The following is a 15,692-nucleotide window of genomic DNA, read 5'->3' as shown; positions in this document are numbered from 1 at the left end:
TCTATACGCTACTGAATTCAAACATCTTTTTGTTCCGACTTTCGATACGAAAGTGACGGAATAGTTGTGCTCGGGGTGGGTTTTTTTTCTTCAGACAAATTTCAACATTTATTCACGGTTTATGGCCTTAAGTTTACGCACATCAATTCATGCTCCATTGTTTCAGTCGTTCACCAATTACCCTGGTCAATATTTTTCGAAAATATATCAAAACCGATTTCAATTTCAGGTGACATTTTCTTAAAAGGTATCTATCAAGTGATATGTCAATTTCATTAGAAAAATTGGACACATTTTTTTAAAATCCCGGGTAGCCATTTGTTCATTCTAAAGATTTGCTAAGCTTGAATATTTTTGACGTTCAAAGTTTAAATTTCGCATAAAAAATTATTTGGTATCCAGTTTGATTGCAGAAGAGAAACATCTTTTGCAAATGGCATGCCAGAAAAATTGATTCAAAAGCAGATAAGGCAACTATGCTTGGATGTTTTTGAGATTTTTTTCTGCACTTTTTTCTTTAAAAAAATTATCTGACAAGACGGACAAAATTCAATCGGGTTTTCTGACTCTGATTTGTTTGATAGCCATCCATGTATTGTAACAAACAGGTTTCGTTACTTTTTTCAGGTTACAAAATAAGTTAGAAAAAAAAGATGAGAATCAGAAATTTTTTTTTCCGAGAAACCGTTTATGCATCTTTGCAACAAGACAGTTTGACCGAAATTTTACGACCATTTGAAAATGGGGAGTAACTTTGGTTTCGGGTGTGTTTTAGTTTTTTCTCTTTTTTTACTTTTTTTATGTTTTCCACGAAAAGTCAAGTACCCCAAATAATCATTGGGATGGATCAAGTAATACATCATATTGAAGTCTAGAGTTATTGAAAAAAAAATTTCTAGAATTGACAAATACTAGTTTCAAACTTTTGATTTTTGGTTTAACTTCGGACAAATTAAGGCGAGCGAGAAGAGCAGGCTTACCATAGCTTATTTATGTATAAATTGGGCCGCAAAAAATTTTGGTTTTGATCGAGACATCTTGTTTGTTGGAGTTTTTTTTAGCAATTTTTATGTAAAATTTGTTTTACAATTTTTCTTTTGTTTTCTTAGTCAATTTTCTATCAAAAGTGTTTTTCAATTGACTTTTTCTACCATGAACGTCGAAAATGCTTAAGTTTTTTTTTGTTCACACTTTTTAAATCACACTTTTTTTGTCATTACTTTTTAAAATCTGCGTTTTTTCTCAACGAAACGCAGAAAAAATTACATATTTTGAAAAAACTTCAATTTGGTATTTTCTGAGACTATGGTCGGATCATTTTGTAATATTTGCACAGTAACCGGCTATCCTTGTGTTGAGTTTAATTTTGTGGTTGCTGTTTAAAGTCACCTCCTTTTTAGTCATTCGCAAGTTTAGTCATATTGGCGTCTAAGGCGGCTTTAGGATAATTTTCAGGTTGTTCAGCTAAAAATGGATTACATAAAGTTAAACCAAAGAAACCACCTTTGGAAATTTGGCACGCTACTGACAGTAATACATTATTTGTATGTAACGCTTGAATCTCAACCAACCTAAATAAATCTTGGATGAGAGTAACTACAAACCGGCAAAGTTTTTGCTCAAAAATTCACCAAATACCTCAGATAACCAACAAACGAACAAGATTTTCTTTTCACAAAACAAGTGAGCGTTAGCTCGAATGGTTGTTTTGGCACATTTTTTTGTGCTAAGAAAATAGTTTATAAATTTTTTTAAAAACATTTTGGTCTGTTTGCATTGGCGACAACAAAAATTACGGATGATCACTATCCTTGTTGCTGCTTCATTAGAGTATTTTCCTTTATTTTACAAAATTTAAAAGCTTATGCTCGCTCCAATCTCAAACACTGATAAAACCTGCAATTAGTCCCATTCAAACATTTGAATTAACAGCAAATGTTTCTCGGCAAATAAATCCGACAATCGTTGAATTTGAACATTATAAATCGTTCATAGCACCAAGAATTTACAGCTCAAAACTCGAAGAAAGCTCTCGAAACACTAGTATTTTTCCTTGAGACAAATTGTCTTTTTTAGAGATCAAAACTGGTTAAGTCTGAACCCATTTAGAGAAAAAAAACTTTGAAAAACGGTCAAAGTGGACTATAGACCCTCGGGTTTGCATGAATGAAACTTAGGCTACTGGGAGATTTGAACCCGAGTGACCGGCGGTTTGGCCGTTGTAATTTACTTTAGTCATGTTAGTCTTTGAGCGTTTTCACTTGTTCTTTATTTTCACACTAACACAACCTATTTTTGCTCTGCAGCATCCTCCTACCCCAAAGATTGAAGAACTGGGGCAAGCCTACCGTCGGTAGGGTAAGGTCGGTCGTGGCTGTCATCATAAGGGCAGAACGCGTGTATCCGTCTTCGCCGTAGTAAAAACTTAACGATGCGGGCGGGAGGGCAAATTTATTGCGAGCTATCGGGTTCAATAATTCATAAAAGATCACCCGTTTTCAGATTGGGTGTTCCCTTTCGCAATCTTGATAGGTAAAGAGACATATTTTCGTAGACAACGAGACCAAATAGCGTCGCCGTACGACTGGATTCGTAAGTACCTTTCCATATGATCAAAACATCCTCGGGAGAAAGCGGAGGTGAGCTTCCGGCAAAAAGTGATTCGGTGTTAACGCTGCAGAAGACAGGCAACCTATCGTTAGAGTTAGGCCACTGCAGTGGGGTGGCACCATCTGTTCACATGAAGATATCATTCACTTTAACTGTGAGCGCTTTCATACTTTCAATTTTTAACCGTTTGGCAAGTTAAGCAGATTGAAGCCCTAACTTGGGTTTTGACAACGCTTTCCTTAGCGCAAAAAGTGCTTTATCGAAGACAAAAGATATTCTAGCTTTGTGCGAGCGCACGCAAAGGCCCAACGGCACAGAAAAGATCCTGCGAGCTTTCACAAAACGTGTGAAGCTCGATACGATCCACAGCTTCCGTGAAGTAACTGCGGAAAAATGTCAGTTGATCTAATACAAGGAGGCGGGAGTGCCCCTCAAGAAATTTTTCCCTACACCTTCTGGTAAATTATCATTGTCAAATGTTTTTGAGTAATGAGAAGCTGAATCGGACAAGCGGCGTGGTAGTACTCCTGTCCTATGATAACTTCTATATATACTTGTACTGTAGGCGCTGTATAGGAGCTAATATAGGATTTATGTCCTGCAACTCAGGCATCTTCATACATTCCGTACCAACGGAAATGTTGTCTTTCACAAAAGATTTCATTGTGATGAACAAATCGGAGTTGTTCGGTTCAGACGAGACAATTTGACTCAATGAGTTTCGATGACGTTTTTAGCATTGAAACCACTGATGTGCAAATGGATTGGCTCCCCAACCAGCTTTAAGCGGCTAGCGAGAGAGATGAGGTTACCCAAGAATGTGTAGTTGATCCGTCGCAGAGAACCAACGTCTGGAAAATGTTGTCATCCGAAGATATACCAACTGTTGCAATTGGAAACAGTCTTTTCGATAATTCTTTGTGATTTTCCCTTCCTAAAACCGCTTGAGCGGGAAATATTTAACACGTTTCGGTTTTGATTCATGGTTTTTTTCTTTTCGTCGAAAAATTTTATCAGCACAGTGAAACAAAATTCAACCTCACAGTCCTGTCTGAGACATTTCTTTGCCTCCGTGCAGTTACGGAATCAATGGTTCCTATTGAGGCGCGCGAAGCAAAGTTTTTGCTCAGCTTCAAAATTTCCCTGCTGAGTTCTTTTAGTTAAGCCCATCGCAAAACAAAAGGGCATGCTTTGCTTTACACAACAAGCACGGCGGATAGGTGGGCTTGTTTGTTTTTGTAACCCTAACTGCTTCTAGCATATTATGCGAACATTTTTATTGTTTTTGGTTGAATAGTTTCGTTCGTTTTCGGTTACGATACTTTTAGTTAAGTTAAGTTCTCGTAAAGACTCAAAAGGTTGAATTTAAGGGTTCAAGTAAAATGTCCAAATTGAGCGTGCCAGTTCGGAGCAATACCGTCAAGTTGACTGAATTGTAATACTGGGAGGCAATCTTTGCTGTTATTTTTCATTATTTCAGCTAGTTCACAAGCCAAAATTGATTGCTGTACCGGATGTTCAAACGACGAACCAACAAGGGGTTTAGAAAACCTTTGGTAAGAAGAGTTCACGTTGAGGACACTAATACACGGTACCACCTCAGCCATGCGGCCTAATCCCACCTTAATACGGCCAATCAGAGTGGTAAAAAAAACATTCGCATCAGTATTCTAATGGGTTGTCATCAGAGGTGTTTGCGGGGTCAAACTTCATGCTGAATTGCTCAAATGGACCACAAGAGTCATGCTATTAAACTAGTGACCGAAGAAGCTGCTGACCGAAGAAGCTAGTGACCGAAGAAGCTGACCTCCGGTTGTCATTTGAACGAGCTGTTGACAAAAGATGAGTTTTCGGATGATTCTACGCGACCTGCGGCACAGAAGGTGCGACATTTTGAGGAACTGTGTGATTTTAATGGAAAGTGATTCATGAGACCATGCAGATTGGTACTACCAAGATTTTGTTTTGCAATCTTTGAAACCCGACTTCTTCTAGCTTTCTTGTATGATCTTCAGCTAATGCTAGCATGTCTATTTCATTTTGTTACTGTTTTAACTTCAAAGCTACGTTAGCTTGGCTGGCAAGTTCATCCTGTCGCAACCTTTTCATTCTTCTTTCAAATTTTTAGACCCAGTGACTCCAGTTTCAAGCAAAGACTTAGACTTTTTGTCGCCAGTTACCCTTTCTTTTCGGGTCTTTACTACAGTTTCATTTGCTTCTGGTTTCCTAAACACAGTTTCTAAACTTCAACCTCCTGTAAAACTTTACTATTAGTCTCTGTTAATTTGTGGAGATAAAGACCTCTTTTTTGATTTTCGCTTTGATTTTCAATGAGCTCTATCGCAAGAGCTTGACATTTGTGAAGATAATTTTCTGTGGAGTCACTGTTTTCAAACAAATTATTTAATTCCTTATAAATGTTTTTTCCCATAACCTATCAATTATGATTTAAAAATTACAAGCAAAGCTCAAAACAAATGTTTTTTTTTATAGTATGACATCAGCAATCAACAACTATGGCAGTCAAATCCATTTTATTCGAAAACTTTTTATTCAAAGCTGATTTTGAGGTGAAAGCGTTTGAGTTCAAGGATGCGGAAACAAACGACTAACAAGCTCTGGAGAAGTCTCAGTGTACGAGAGAAATAGAGAAAGAGGAGCGAAATAGCGAAAAAGGACTTAGATACGAGAAAGGAGACTTTTTGCAAGTTAGCTAAGCTAGAGACATTGAAGGTACAAGCGATCAATGAAATAAGCCTTATATGTTTCTTCGTCATTGAAACATGTTCTAAATCCCTGAATTCTCGGAGTCCTAAGCAAATTACGAGGAGAGTTATCACAGAAAGATTAGTTTCTAGGTGAACTATTTTAACTAAGTGAAACCTCTGCTTAAACCTGTTTTGTATGGCTTTAGGGTTTTAAAGGTTTAAACATTTCCACTGTTTACTGGTTTTGAGAGCACTGAGGCTAGCGCTGCAACGCTTTAACAAGAGGAGAGTCTTCAACTCAAGACGAGGAGGCTGGCGAAGTTTCTTGCACATCTCAATGACTAACTAATCTTTTGCCTTGCACTTAGAAATGAAGTCTTTTGCCACATTAAGTACGAGAACACCTGGCCAACTAATTGCTTCTTTATATTCTCAGTACTGCTCCTTTGTTAGTAAACGATTGCACATAGGTTTTTCTTGTACCGCAGTAATAAAAATATAAACAGCCCAGTTCTTATTCTACGGTTTTTGTTACTGCTATGATCACTTATGAAATTTTTAATGGAATCGTGCCGAATGACATTGTCGGTATGTGACGATAGAAAATGGTGCAGATAGAACTGATTATTTTTCTGCAGAAACCTTAGCATTGATGTTCAAACTTAAACCGGGTTTCCAGAAGCAAATCCCTTTCACGCGCTTTTGCGATGATGATGCGAAAGTATGCGAAGCGCGGGTTGTTACGAACTAGCTCCTAAGATGAACAGCATCTGCACACCATCGCAACCTTTCTTACAAATGGGTTTGGGAATTAAGTGGTCGGTTGAATTCGAACAACACACGCGGAAAAAAACGGAGGCTAGAAAAATTCAACTTTACTTAATTTCACTCAATTCAATATCAACTAACCAGACCACCTAACTTAACAGCGAAACCTTTTAATCGATAGACTTACGAGCGAAACGGGGTGTGTTTTTATCTTTAACAAGAGGGGTGAGGAATCAGGCAAGTCAGTTGATTTTCAACAAAATACACGCAAAAATCGGAGCCTGAATAAATCAAATTATTCTGCCTGATTTTAAACTTTTAGACCACTTAGCTAGTGTTTTTTGTCATGTAAAGCAAAGTTTTGCCGAGCTCTGCGGGTTTTTTTGGCAATAATTGAAACTTTTTCACAATTTTTTTTTTTGGATATTTCTTTTAGCGGGTTTGAGTCATACACGGATTTAGTATTTAGGCTAGTACCCGATGCCTATTATGCGACCACAAGGACATTCAATCCAAGATTGTTTCAATGCAAAACTTTTAGTAACGAGAAAAATGTGGAACTTCATTCCAACTAAATTGATCTAAAACATTTGAGTTTCGAGAAAAAGTGCTACTTTTGTTAAAAGAAACTAATCCAAATTTTTCAGTAATGGGAAAAAATAGAACTCGGAGCTTGCTCTATGTCGTAATATAAAATAGAATATCTTTATCAAACTCATAGCAACAAGTTGATAAACTTTTGTTCAACAAGTTTTGAAGAATGGGCGATCACCGGGAAAAAGGCAAAAGCTTCGAATCTTGAAAAATTTCAATTCCACGCGAACAAAAATCTACAATCAAGATTCCTGAAAAGGCGTCTCTGACAGATTTCGGCTAGCAGAACCCTTTCGGCCAAATGAAGATTCGGCGAACAATCGCACTTGCGAGGACTTTTGGCTCACTGCACTATGTGACCAAAATCGGCCAATTGCATACTCAGACTTTGTCGGCCAACTGGGTTGTGAAGACTTTGGTCCAATTTTCGTATAACTCTCAGCCAATGCACTAATACTCTTGGCCAATTGATCTCTAACTCTCTCGTCCAAGTCGCTATTTATCTCGGCCAATTGATCGCTATCACTCTCGGTGAAGGATACACTCGTGTCCGTGTCGATACACTAGTGTGTGGGTTGATACACTCGTTTCTAATATCCTCGAGTCCAAGTAGACACTCGAGTCCGGAAGGATAGAATCGAGTCCGCGTCGTACAGCTTCTGAAAATAAGTCTGTCCGGGTCGTCCAGCTTCTGAAAACATATCTGAAAGTCTGTCCGGGTCGTCCAGTTTCTGAAAACAAGTCTGAAAGTCTGTCCGGGTCGTACAGCTTCTAAGAACAAGTGGTCCGGATCGATATAGCTTGTGAAACCAAGTCGCCCCGGGTCGGACAGCTTCTGAAAACAAGTCTGTCCTGGTAGATACACTCCAGTCCGTGTCGTGCAGCTTCTGAAAACAAGCCTGTCCGGCTCGTCGATTTTCTGAAAACAAGTCTGAAAGTATGTCCGGGTCGTCCATTTTCTGAAAACAAGTCTGAAAGTCTGTCCGGGTCGTACAGCTTCTAAGAACAAGTGGTCCGGATCGATATAGCTTCTGAAACCAAGTCGCCCCGGATCGGACAGCTTCTGAAAACAAGTCTGTCCGGGTAGATACACACCAGTCCGTGTCGTGCAGCTTCTGAAAACAAGTCTGTCCGGCTCGTCCATTTTCTGAAAACAAGTCTGAAAGTCTGTCCGGGTCGTCCAGCTTCTGAAATTAAGTCTGAAAGTCTGTCCGGGTCGTACAGCTTCTAAGAACAAGTGGTCCGGATCGATATAGCTTGTGAAACCAAGTCGCCCCGGGTCGGACAGCTTCTGAAAACAAGTCTGTCCGGGTAGATACACTCCAGTCCGTGTCGTGCAGCTTCTGAAAACAAGTCTGTCCGGCTCGTCGATTTTCTGAAAACAAGTCTGAAAGTCTGTCCGTGTCGTGCAGCTTCTGAAAACAAGTCTGTCCGGCTCGTCCATTTTCTGAAAACAGGTCTGAAAGTCTGCCGGGTCGTGCAGCTTCTGAAATTAAGACTGAAAGTCTGTCTGGGTCGTACAGCTTCTAAGGACAAGTGGTCCGGATCGATATAGCTTCTGAAACCAAGTCGCCCCGGGTAGGACAGCTTCTGAAAACAAGTCTGTCCGGGTAGATACACTCCAGTCCGTGTCGTGCAGCTTCTGAAAACAAGTCTGCCCGGCTCGTCCATTTTCTGAAAACAAGTCTGAAAGTCTGTCCGGAGTCGTACAGCTTCTAAGAACAAGTGGTCCGGATCGATATAGTTTCTGAAACAAAGTCACCCCGGGTCGGACAGCTTCTGAAAACAAGTCTGCCCGGGTCGATACACTCAAGTCCGGGTCGTACAGCTTCTGAAAACAAGTTGTCGCGGGTTGCAGCACCAAAATGGGCTCGCTCCACTCTCAAACTTTGAAAAAGTAAGCCAATTCAAACAGTTGAATTAACGGTAATCAATTTTCGGAAAACCAATTCGATAGTCGGTATTTTTGCACTTTTTAAATCGTGCATGGCAACAACAACTTATAGTTTAAAACACAAAACAAGCTCTGAAAACACTGGTATTCGCTCTGGAGACAAATTGCTCGTTTTTGGGGGTCAGACTTAATCAAGTAAGAACCGTGTTAGAGATAAAAACGCTTAAAATGATGTATCACCCCTAGTTTAGTTTTTTAAAACATAGTAGCTGGTGTGTTCGATCCTACGCCAAGCCGGTGGACGTTTGAATTAGCTTTTGTCTTAGACCGCTTGGCCATAAGTTTGTGCACGTTAGTACAATCATTTTGCTGATTACTTTCACGCTTGTTGTGGCAAAAAGCATTTATAATCCAATTGATTTTCGCTCAAAAGTTACTTCTGCGCGGCAACAACGCCAATTATTTTCCTGCATGGAAACGTACTGACAACTAAATTAATAAACTGATAAAAAAGACGGAATTGATCAAACAAACCGTTGAGTAAGAAATCATTTTTTGTACGATCGTACACCGTCAGTCCAATACAAAGTTCCGAGGGCGATTCATTTTTGATTTTAACTTCAAAAAAGAAAACAAAACATGCAAGCAACCTGATAGAACTAAAAAAATTCTCTGTTTACTTATTCAAAGCAAAAACTGCATCGAAAAATATTTCTGTTTGCAAAATTTCAGGGGTTTGAAAAAATAGGGGAAAACCCTGCAAGTCGTAAAACTACTGAAGTTGGTTTTAAATCTCTGTACAGTTTCAAACTCTAATTTTAGAGTTTATGTTTTAAAGATTCCACCTCTAAAAAGCATACATAATGTTTTGGTGAGAACAACTGATTTTCATCAAAAAAACGGAACGTTTTTGTATACTAATTTTTTTTTCAAAACTCGTGGGGCATCTGTCTGATCAGTTGTGGCCACCCAAAAACTGTGTTTGAGTTTATGTTTGTGTTTTTGGCTTAAATCAAACAATCATCTCTTGTTTTCAATGTTGTACCGGCCCTTATGGTCACAAAACAAAAAAAATGTACCTGATGGCAAAGTAAGACATTAATTTTTTGGACTAAACATACTCAAGTAATCATTTTTAAGGCTTGATACTTTCTTAAAAAAAACAATTTATTGTGGCATTAAACTCCAATGAAAAAACTAAAATCGATGATTATAAGTTTTTTGAAAAACTTACTGTTTATCAAATCAACGAGTTCAGATTTTTTTGAACAGACGAATTTTTTGCTTAATTCGGTTGAACATTAAAAACTCCCATTATTAGTAATATCAGTTTTATAGACCCTAACAATTTGAAGGTTGGCAAATACTCTTTGAGTAGTCATGGTGAATTGATTTAGTGGTGAATTGACCTTTTATGAATAATTATGTTGACTGAAAAGTATTAGTTTTTCATTTTTAACCACAATTAAAAGTAATTGTATTTAAAATTTTCGAACTCTTCGGTGATAACTGTACGCTTTAGTTCTCGTCCATTATTAATAAAATTTACCTATTAATAAAAAAATTCACCAGTAGCTTTACTAAAAAATGTCACCAATTTTGTTCCGATTTTCGAAAAAAAGAATACTTATTCTTGGTGTGTTTTTTTCAGTCAATTTACTCAACAAAAAAAATAGTTTTTAGCAAAAAAGATTAAGCCCTATTGAAGATATTGACTCCCTGGTATCAAACTTTTTTAAAAAAAGATTTTACCTCCGATCATTTTTTAAAAAAGTTATGGCAGTTTGTAGTTTGCCAATTTGGCCATGCTTTGGACCAATTTATGGGCATTTTGAAGATTTTATCCATAACCCCGAAAACGTAACGCAAATTATTTATTCGTTGCGACTTATCCTGCACAATAAAATTGTTCCAAAGTAAATTGAGGCTAGCTAGTCTGTCGTAGTAATTTGGTACGACTCATTTTTTTTACACTTGATCTCTGATATTGTCCACATTCTATAGTTTTTCAATATTTTCTCTCTCAAAAATCTATTCGATATGAGTTAAAGGGAAATTGGAAGATTCAAGGCTTTACCCTGGTATACGAGCAGTCTTTTTTGTTTTATTAAATATGTGTATATTTTGAAATTTATGAGTACAAACATTATCAAAAAAGAAACAAATAAATGTGCATGGTTCATTGATTTCAGCTTTAAAAAATGATCCATGTTATATTATTATAGTGAGCAGGCATTCGTTCCTAATATTTAGCCGCAATTGAATCAAGACTGATCGTATCAGAGTAAAGCCAACAATGTTCCAACGGTCTTTTAATGTCTAAGAAGCAGTGCTCGTTCTAACAAAATGATGAATTTTTCGAACAAGAAAAAAACATGTATATAATATTTTGAGCTTTTTAAAAATCATGCCTCCACACGCCATATAAAGTACTAAGTGATAGTTTTCAATACTAGGAATGTAGGATTTATGACAAATGGCCTGTTTTAATCAATTTTGAACGATTACTATGAGGGATTTTATCTCCGCACATTGACAATCTTTAAACCGTCATAACGTTATGAAAAAAAATAATCACAGGTAAAATGGTTTTTCAAATTTGAGCTCAGAATGACAATACTTTTCAGCTGATATAAAAAAAAAATCCTTCAAAAAGTCTGAGTTAAAAACTCAAACTTTGTCTGAAGAAAAAAAAACACCCCGAGCACAAATATTCCGTTACATTTTGAAGAAGGGGAAACCATTTTGTTTTGAAATCTTTTTTCTTACTCAACTGTGGTTTTTATATGCCAAATAAGTCAGCTCAAATGAAAATGAATTTTGATTTTGAAAAGCTATCGTGGATAGTTACTTTTAGCAAGAAAGCTTTTTTTGTCAATTTTTGTCGCAATATTCAGAAGCTGCAGAACCTGATATTAATTAAATCGGCGAAATTTAAGTTTTTGAAAATTAAATTATAGAAGGAGTCTGTGAAAGTCAACTAAATAGTGTATGAAGTAGTCAAGATGTAGAAAAAAAAAGATTTGTGAATTTCTAATAATCCAAACTCAACTTGCTATGACGTCAAATCTTTTTTGCCAATTAACACTCTTTCGAGATTAATCCTCTTCTACTGCTCGCCGTTTTTTCCATCCCGATAAATTATCCATACGAGGCCATCAAAATATAGCTATCAAAGTAGAGTATGCTGAATAGTCTTGCGTTCTATAGTCAATTTTTGCTGCAGAGCAACATCTTCCCGTGTTGCATAAAAACTTTTAAAAAAAGCGGAAAAAAGCGTTCGTTTTACAACCACTGAGCTTGCATATTCCACTTGTAGTTGCAGATTCCAGGACAGCTTAAGTATATTAAACACATGTATTATTGTTTGTATATGGATTCCACAAATGGTTCCGAATTCCTCAAATTTTGTTGTGGGTTCCACAAATTTTACTTCGGATTCCGCAAAGTTGACTGTTTTTGGAGCGATTTTGAGCAATACAGATTTTTAGCTATTTGTCCTAATCCAAAACAGCAAAAAAGATCAGAGAAAAGTAGCAATTTTGCGGATTTTTGTTTTTGGCCTGTTGCCGAATCCGCTTCCAATTCTCAAAATGCACAGCTTGGCTTCTTTATGAGCTGATTTGAATGCCGATATTAGCAGCAGCAGAAGTCATTTGAGCTATAACAGTTTGTAAAATAGCTGAACAGTCGATAACAAAAAGTATACTGTTGGCATGGTCTAAGTCAACTACACACAGTCCTTGTGAAACGCAAATGACCCGAACTACAATTTTTTGTGATTCAGACAATCACTGATTTGAATTGCTAGAGCGTACAAGAAAGCCGGCATTTTACTCTATTTGTCACTATTTGTCAACGCAGAACGGGTCATAAGCTCATCATACACTCTCACTTTCCATCATAAACTTGCATGATCATTAATTTTGTACTGATGATTTTTGGTGAACTCATAGTCACCTTGGTTAACTCATTCTGGTTGCCAAATTTTTTCCAAAGTGTCCCACTTTGGTATAATTTTACGACATCTATTTTTGGTTGACCAACCTGAAAATTTTTCCAAAGGCGCTTTTGGCACCAAAACAAATAATATTGAGGAGGGGGGGGGGGGAAGCGCGCGTCGAAAAACGCAGTTTTCTAGTCAACATTTTCCAAAAATGGCCTATAAACGCCTTTTCTGGCCTGTTTTTTGGAAAAACTTGTCTGCGGCGCAGAAAATTTTTGACAACATATGGTCTTTATAGTATTTTCGGTTGCGAAAGTGAAATTGGTCAACCTAGTACTAAAAAAATTAGGCAACTTTTTCAAAAATTTTCGAAAAACCGCCCTTTCCCCTAAAAACTTTCCAGCAAACGCCACTGGTCACAATGCTTCTTTTTCACGCCCATAAATTTTTACTCATCAGGTTTTACATCTTTTATAACTTGTTTTCAATGTTGTACCGGCTCTATAGCTCACAAAATAGAAAAAATTGTATCTGATTGCAAAAAAAAATACATTAATTTTTTTTTACTAAACACAGTCGTTTCATCGTTTTTAATGCTTGATGCTTTCTTAAGCAAGAACAATTTAACGTTTCAATCATTTTTAAGCATACAGATCATACAATTGCTTGAAAATTTCATCTTCAAATCTAATGTTAAGAAACTCAAACCGAAGACTAAATATTTTTTGAAAAACTTACTGCTTATTACATCAACGAGTTCAACTTTTTTTTGCACAGACGAATCTTTTGCACATTAAAAACTCTTGGCCCATTTTTAGTCATATCATTTTTGTAGACCCTAAAATTGCTGGTTGAAAAATACTCTTCAAATAGGCATGATGAATTGATTTCAGTTATGAATTGACATTTTATAATTAATTATAATGAATGAAAAGCATTTGTTTTTAATTTTTAACCGCAGTTGAAAGTTATTGTTTTTATAGCTTTCAAATTCTTGTTGATAATTGTACGCCTTAGCTCTAATCGATGGCTCAAATTTAACAAATAAAATTCACCTTTAAATTCCCCAAAAAAGGTCACCAATATTTGTTCCGATTTTCAAAGATTTGCATCTCTTGTAACTTGTTTTTAAGCACTCGCTTGTTTTTAAGCGCTAAATCATAGTGAAAATTTTCAGATTCCTTGATATCTTTGTTTTTTTTTCATTTTTTGATAAGACCGATGATCTGGCGTCATTATCCGATGCTAGTTTGGGTGATACCGCCGCTACCGCAACAACTCGCAAGAAAAGACAACTCCCAAGAAAAGAAAACTCGCAAGAAAAGACAACTCGCAGCAAAAGACAACTCGCAAAATTTAAGGAAAGCGACTACTCGCAAGTATTTGAAGCTAATTGTAAGCTTTAAATGCTCGGTTTAAGGTCGCCGGCGGGCGCGTTACGCGCACTTCGCCGCTTCATGGCGATAACCGGCTCTAAATTTCGTATTAATTCCTACCCTCTGTTGGCAAGCTTGCAACACGTTGGCGCGACTGCGGCGGTGAGTATAATGCGGATCGTCTTTTCTTGTGAGCTGTCGGATTACGGATAGCGCAATCGTCTGCGGTGACGGTTCCTTGAAAGCGACTATTGCTCCCCTTTCCGGTCATGTTTTTGAGGTTGAAGCCGTACTTCTTGCTGCTTTAGGCTACGAGTTTGGCTTGGCAGGGGTTTTTGGCTGTGAACGTTTCTCCCGAGTTCGTACTGGGGTTCTGGCTATGGTGCCTAAACTCTCCAATTTTAGAAAAAAAAATTTAGATTCCGGCTTTTTTGTGGGTTTTCCTGACTGGCTGGGTTCTGGCCTGCTACTTTTTAGTCCTGTCTTTCTTTCATGATGGTCTGTTTTTAAATGGTGTTCATCTGACGAATCGAACATCATCCGCCGAGGGCGAGGACACAATCGACACCAGTGAAATTTGATTTACCTGATGACTTTTCCTTTTTCTGTGATACAGTTGTTACGAAACATTTGACATTTTTGTCTTTGCTTATTTTAACGTGAGCTGCACCAGATTTCTTATCCGTTATTTTGCATAAACAGGAACACTAGAAAGGTTGTAGAAACTATTATATGCCATGTTTTCCAAACAGTTGAAATTAGCAAAACAGCTTGGAAGCAATCGGGTATAAGCTAAATTAATTAGCTAACAACTACAGCCATCAAATAAACAGAGCAATAAATTGACAAACAGGAAGCATTTATCTTCAACTAAAAACTATTTGGATTTTAAATGTTTTCAGATTTTTCTGCTCGTAAACTGTAAAACAGATGCAATTAGCAAAATAAGCCTGTATATATGTACTTTAATGTGCAGTTAGCTAGAACAGTATATTTGCTGGTCATAGACAGGACCAGCACCAGAAGGCCTACATAACGGTCCCAACCAGCAGCATTGCTTTGGGCGAAGAAAAAAATATTTATTTATATGTATACATACATACATACATACATACATACATACATACATACATACATACATACATACATACATACATACATACATACATACATACATACATACATGCATACATACATACATACATACATACATACATACATACATACATACATACATACATACATACATACATACATACATACATACATACATACATACATACATACATACATACATACATACATACATACATACATACATACATACATACATACATACATACATACATACATACATACATACATACATGAATACATACATACATACATACATACATACATACATACATACATACATACATACATACATACATACATACATACATATATACATACATAAATGCATATATACATACATGCATACATATATCATATTGTCTTCCGTGAAAACTTGTTTTAGCGTTTGAAACCCTTTGTTTGATCTAACAAAAGAAATGTTTTTATTTCTGCTTCGAAATTTTTTGTTCAAAAAAATTTCTGTCTCGAACTCAGTCGAAATGTTTTGCCTCAGTCGTAAACAATCGTAAAAAAAAATTTTCTCGGTGGAAACGCTTCTTGATTGAACAAAATCCCGGTTCAAACACATTCGAAAATGTTTACCCGGTCAAAATTTTGTCGTTCAAAAAAACTCATTGGTCGAATTTGGTCAAAATATTTTTCTTCGGTCAAACTTGTTC

Source organism: Symsagittifera roscoffensis, unplaced genomic scaffold, assembly GCF_963678635.1.
Source record: "Symsagittifera roscoffensis unplaced genomic scaffold, txSymRosc1.1 SCAFFOLD_258, whole genome shotgun sequence".
Taxonomy (NCBI): domain Eukaryota; kingdom Metazoa; phylum Xenacoelomorpha; order Acoela; family Convolutidae; genus Symsagittifera; species Symsagittifera roscoffensis.
Note: the sequence above shows the minus strand (reverse complement) of the source record.